At 39.0% G+C, this 6,154-nt stretch overlaps 1 long non-coding RNA gene across 1 annotated transcript in view; it reads right to left on the bottom strand.

Moving 5' to 3' along the window:
- The window catches only part of LOC133247215 (uncharacterized), a 53,468-nt gene extending 50,327 nt beyond the window's left edge, over positions 1 to 3,141 (bottom strand). Inside the window, exon 1 of the long non-coding RNA XR_009736320.1 lies at positions 2,737 to 3,141. This is a non-coding gene — a long non-coding RNA (uncharacterized LOC133247215). The remainder of the gene's footprint in view (positions 1 to 2,736) is intronic.
- Positions 3,142 to 6,154: the final 3,013 nt, after the last annotated feature.

Here is a 6,154-nt window from a genome sequence, read left to right as displayed (position 1 = left end):
TCGCTGAAAGGAGAAAGAAGCCAGCAAAACTACAGGGAATTTACTTCGTCTATTAACGTAGCTGTCCCAGTGCTCTCTTTAGGTTTGTAGCGCTTGTGTTCTGATATAAAAGCATGTGAAACTAATAAGGAAATTAGCATTGAATCCCACTCTTAGCAGTATAAAAATATAACAGCCATTGTCCCTAAAAAGTATAACAACATTTCCATCAGCTGTGTTATTATTGAACAAGTGGAATTAGTAATGTGCTATTAACTATTTTCACCACGTTCTGGTAGATATTGGCCATTAACCCCACCAAATAGCTAAGGGGTAGAGAGAAAAAAATGGAATTTGGCAATATAAGAACCAGATTTCTGTCTTTCTGCTGGTTAGAAGCTGTAAGAGCTTGGGTGTTGAAATTCTTTATTCCTTTGCTTCCTTTCCCCCAAAATGAGGATAATGAGACCTCCTCCACAGAGTTATGGCAAGGATTAAATAACATAATCCCTGTAAAGACGCTTCACAAACTTGAAGCAGCGGCTATCAAAGCGAGGTCCTTGGTTCTGCCATGTGGACCTCACCTGGCGACTTTTAAGACATGCAAATTCTTGACTTACTCTAATTCCTGGTCCTAGTTCCTTCCCAAGCTCTTTCCCAAAGTCCTACTTCTTAGGACACCCTTATGGCCCTATACAATTCCCTTTTTCACTCAAGCTAGGCTCCATGCTTTTGAATTAGCTGCAGGGAATCATCTCACTGAGTGAAGGAAAACATCCACAGGCAACTCAGCTCCTCTCCCGTAGGACTGTTGGATCTATGACCTTTTTATCTGGCTGCCCAAGGTCCTTTTATAGTCCATCAACTTCCTTTTTTTCTTTATCCTTTCCTCTGCAGTAAACTTGGTGGTTTGGATGCTGGATTAGATATGTGCTTATTTTTTCACGCTTCTCTCTCCATCTCTACACATCTGCACACCCCTCTCCTGCTCCCACACCTCCACCTTCATGCACTTTTTTTTTAACAGTTTGTAAATTTCCAGGTCTTGACAAAGTTCCAGTCATCGTCCTCAAACATCCTTACCACAGGTTGAAATTCTCTGAAGTTCATTGCTCTAAAATAGTAAATTACTTGCTCACGCAGTTAAAAAAAAAAAAGTAAAATTCTTTGCCAAATCCCTATTGTGTAGACCTTAAACATTCCAGTTTTATCTGCTTTTCTGTCCCACCAGATACCAAGACTGACATGCTCCATATCTCATCCCATAACTTCTCAAGGATGAGTGAATGATGTTCAAAAATAGAATTATGGAAATTCAGAGTTGGGAGATATCCAACTTTCTCCCCTTGCAGGGGTCCCTGTTACAACCTTCCTGCTTTTTTTGGCCATCTAACCTCATATACTCTCCGTCATGGAGAGCTGTGTGGCTTTCATGAGTGCTTCCTTCCATTAAAATAAAACCTACCTCTTTGTCACATCCAAACTCAGCCCCCATAGAACCCTTTAGAGCAAATATATTCCCTTTACTCTACAACAGCATCATCTCTCAATTTTTCTTTCTTAGGGTAAACAATATTGACCACCTTTTTAAAAAAATTTAGATTTTTTTTTATTGAGGCAACATTTGTTTATATCATTATATACACCTCATGTGTACAACATTATATTTCTATTCCTGTATACCCTATGGTATTCTCACCACTAGAAGTAATCTCGATGCAAAAGACCTTCTCTAAGACACATTAGAGTAAAATCATCAAAAGTCCTTTAAGTGTTTTTTGTTAAGTGGGTTTATGGGGTCATATTCCTTAACATTTTCTTGCGACTATGACGATATTTCACAGGGCCTTTTTAAAATGTAGCCCTTGAAAATTGAACATAATAATTGGAATGTGATCGGAATGTCCATCTTTCTGGAAGTATATAAGGACTATATTTTGCAAAGACTTTTATCATCTTGTTGGCTCCTAAGATCTTTCTCATTTTATGTTGTCAAGTTAAGACTTCTGAATTCTATAGTAGGAGTTTAAAACAAGAAATGTAGGACTTATGTAACTACCATCACAACAGTAGCATATAATTGAGAAAATTGGTCACCTTATACTTTCTCTATACCCATTGGCCTAGCTTCACCTTACCCTCATCTCCTCCCTATTTTTATAGGCTAAGTTGATCCTCTTGTTTAATAAAAACTAACCTCTCCACCCATGTAATTCACTCTTTTCTTTCTCTCTGGGAGCTTGCTTTAATTCTTTTTTTTTTTTTTTCTCTCTCTTTCTGGCTTTGCCACTTTTACTTCTAAACTGTTTCAAATCTCTTCCATTATAAATGAAACAATCTGTCTTATAGCAACTACCTTATCTCTTTCCTTTCTTTTATTACCAATGTCTTTAAAAAAGTGCATGCTATACTTACTCACTTATCATTTATTTTTAAAAATATACTTTAATTTGTCTTCCCTCTCAACCACTCTACCGAAATTGTTCCTATTAAGTCTAACAATTGGTCTGATTGTGAAATTTGAAGGTCATTTTAAAGTCCTTATCTTATATGTTATATTGGATACATAAATCACTCTTCCTTCTTGTAACTCTGTTTCCATGGCTTTCATGGCCCAAGATCCTTAAAATTTTCTCCCTGTCTCTCTAACCATCTTTTCCAGTTTATCTATGGATTTCTGTTCCTCTTAATGGCTCTTAAAACCTGGAGTACCCACAGTAACACTAGACTGTTGATAAAATCTTTGGCTCCTCTCACCTGGGTCTGGGCTCTAGTTTTCTCCTCTTTGTCTTTTTCTCCTTTTTTGCCCATCACAATCACCCTCCATGTTGCTTCCTGAATGATCATGTGAAATGCAAGTCTGAACTTGCTGCTTCCTGGCTGAATTTCTGCTTCAGCTGTTCATGCTTAAGTGACGAAATCCTGTTCCTTTACGTGACATAGTGTCCCCATGGGTCACTCTACTTCTCCAGTATCATCTCTCATTTCCTGCACTGCATTTTAGTTCCTAAATTTTTCTGCATACACCATATTGGTTTTCAATGCATGTCTCTGTCAGATTGTGTCCTTTGGCTGGAAAAAACCCCTGCTTAGCTTGAGAGCCTATTTCACTGGAACACCTTCCTTAATCCCTTCACTCGCCATTGGATGGGCTTGCCTGGTGGCTCAGCTGGTAACGAATCCGCCTACAATGTGGGAGACCTGGGTTCGATCTCTAGGTTGGGAAAACTCCCTGGAGAAAGGAACATATTGCAGTATTCTGGCCTGGAGCATTCCATAGACTATATAGTCCATGGGGTTGCAAACAGCTGGACATGACTGTGCAACTTTCACTTTCCCCATTGGATGAATTAGATGTTACTTCTCTGTTCTTGTGTGAATACACCTGTCACTGCACTTTTTATGATTCTCTCTCTTCAGCTATTGGAGGAGGAAATGGCAACCCATTCCAGTATTCTTGCCTGGAAAATTCCATGGAAAGAGGAACCTGTAGGTTCCATGGCTATAGCCCATGGATCCCATGGGCTACTGTCCATGGGGTTGCAAAGAGTTGGACTCAACTGAGTGACTAAGCACACACATTCCTCAGTTAAACTGAGTATTATGAGGAACTGGGATAAAATATTTTTCATTTTTTTGTATCTATATCTCCTAACAAAGGGCCTAGATGAATGATTAACCACTATAGGGTGATTTGCTACTTACATCATTCTACATTCATCTCTTATTATAGCTAGTTTTGATTTAGTCCAACATTGCAGGCTGTCCTGCTTTTTTAGTTCTCTAGTTGACTATCAATGCTATTCATTATCTTTCCATTCTTTGTGGTACTGGCAAATTAGGCATGCATGCCATCTTAGTCTCGATCCAAATCATTAATGGCAAATGTTGAATAAGATGAATCCTAGGCTAGAATTCTAGAGCTAATGAGTAATATCCAGCACCTAATGTCTCGTTCTTTTTTTTTTTTTTTTAACAAATTGCAAAAATTAAGTATCTTTGCAAATAGCTCAATTTCAGATGGAACTTATGCATTTGATTCTACCTACTGTCTTATATCTCCTCTTTTGCCAATGTCTTACCTAATGTCTTCATTAAAAGACAGTGTAAAACTAATCTTTAATGAAATCTTGTGCTACTACATGAGTCTCATTCTTTCACCACTGAATACTCACCAAAGAATTAAGTGGACTGAATACATTTTATTTGTTAATGGAGGAATAAAATATAAGAGCACCACCACTTTCCATTGGTTACACCAGAGCTCCTGTATTAATCATTGTAACACACTATTTCTCTTTATCATTGCTCCAAGGAAAACTATTTCATTATTTGTCAAGCAAATATACAATCACATCTCCTAGAAACTCATAAAACATCATTTAAATTTGGATTGTAGAAATCTTTAAATTGATAATATATGCACATGTACATACTTTACAAGTGCCAGACTCTTTTCTAGGTGTCATATAAATATATTATACAAAGATATATATTCCTTAGAACAACTTTATGAAGGGGGTATTCTTCTTTATCTGTTTTAACGCTAAGACAGATAAAGAATAATACTTTAATAACTTGTTAATAACTTGTGTAAGGTTGTACAGTTAGTAAGCGATACGGGCTTCCCTGGTGGCTCAGATGGTAAAGAGTCTGCCTGCAATACAGGAGTCCTTGGTTCAATCTCTGGGTTGGGAAGACCCCCTGGAGAAGGAAACGGCTACTCACTCCAGTATTCTTGCCTACAGAATTCCATGGACGAAGGAGCCTGGCAGGTTACAGTCCGTGGGGTTGCAAAGAGTCGGACACAACTTACTGACTTTCACTTTCACTTCCAATGTTTATCAGGCTTGGTAGAAAATTCTCGTGTGTAGTTAGCACAAATTCTAACCATCACTGTCCTACCTAACATACAGCCATATCCTTCTCAGAAATGATCATCATCTCCCTTCATACAACACACCCAATCCTCTTTGCATGCATATCTGTTGGTGGGTGGGCAGAGTTCCTGGGCTTAGAGTACCAGTGATGGAAACTATGGTGGGTGGAGAAGAAAAAACATTCCCATAATCTAATTTGTTTTGTTTTTTCGGTGAATGAGTATATTTATTTTACCTTATTTGGGATATCAAAGAATATGTTATTCCATAATTCATGCACATAGAAAGAGAATAAACAAAATTATAAAACTAAGGATCACGGAACAAGAGGTTTTCAGATCACAATGTAATTTGTTTCTGATAGGCTTCAGAGGGAATTGGGGATGGAAAAAGGCTCGTCATTGTCTTCTTTATTATTATAGTCATAACTATTATCTTCATTGTGGTAGGAAATGTTCTTTCCCTTTCCCAGTATTTCTCTCTTGGCCCACAAAAGGGAACTTGGCCCTCCTGACTATATTAGGAAGAAAACACGGGAGTTCCCCACCCCCAGCTTCACTCCTCCTTGCCTGAGGAGGAGTGAATCATCTGCCTGTAGAATGGCTGGACCCAGTGGGGAGTCCCCTGGGGCCTGCCCGTCCTTAATTTGAGATCTTGTCTACTCTGTATCCTAATCTTGTTGCCATGCAATAGGTGAATGAATTCAATTAGTCATGGCTTCTCCATCCTGCCACTGGGTGGGTAACACTATTTTAGGGTGAGAGGGATACAGAATCCTTTCGTTCATGGGCCTAAGCCGAATTTCTATATTCACAATTAAAGGTAGTACTGTGACCCAACTGACTCATTTTTCATAATGAACATGTATTTCGTAGCCTGCTGTGAGCCATACAGTATCCGAGCTGCTGGGGATTCCACAGGAAACCCAAAGGTGACCCTGCTCCCAAGGAACTTGCAGTCTAGCCAGAGGAGACAAAGAAAACACATACCATGTCCAATAATGATGAAGGACAGGAAGAAAGAGCAGGTGAAAGGGAACAGAGCATGCGTGGTGTTGGTGGGACGGTGCTAGTTCCTATGGGTGTCAAGGAAAGTTTCTCTGCTCATGTGACACGTGAGCAGAGATTGAGGAAAGGAGCTGTGTGGCCCCCTGGGCTAAGAGTTTTCCATGTAAAGGGAAGAAAGAACAAATTCAAAGGCTTCTATTCCTTTTTTTTTTCTGAGTGATAACAGGGAGGTTATTGCGGCTGAAGCAGAGTGAATGAAAGTGGAGAATGTAGGAGATGAGTTCAAAG

This window comes from Bos javanicus, chromosome 5 (genome assembly GCF_032452875.1).
Source record: "Bos javanicus breed banteng chromosome 5, ARS-OSU_banteng_1.0, whole genome shotgun sequence".
NCBI lineage: Eukaryota > Metazoa > Chordata > Mammalia > Artiodactyla > Bovidae > Bos > Bos javanicus.
The sequence above is the reverse complement of the archived record's forward strand: the minus strand, read 5'-3'. Positions and strand labels throughout refer to the sequence as shown.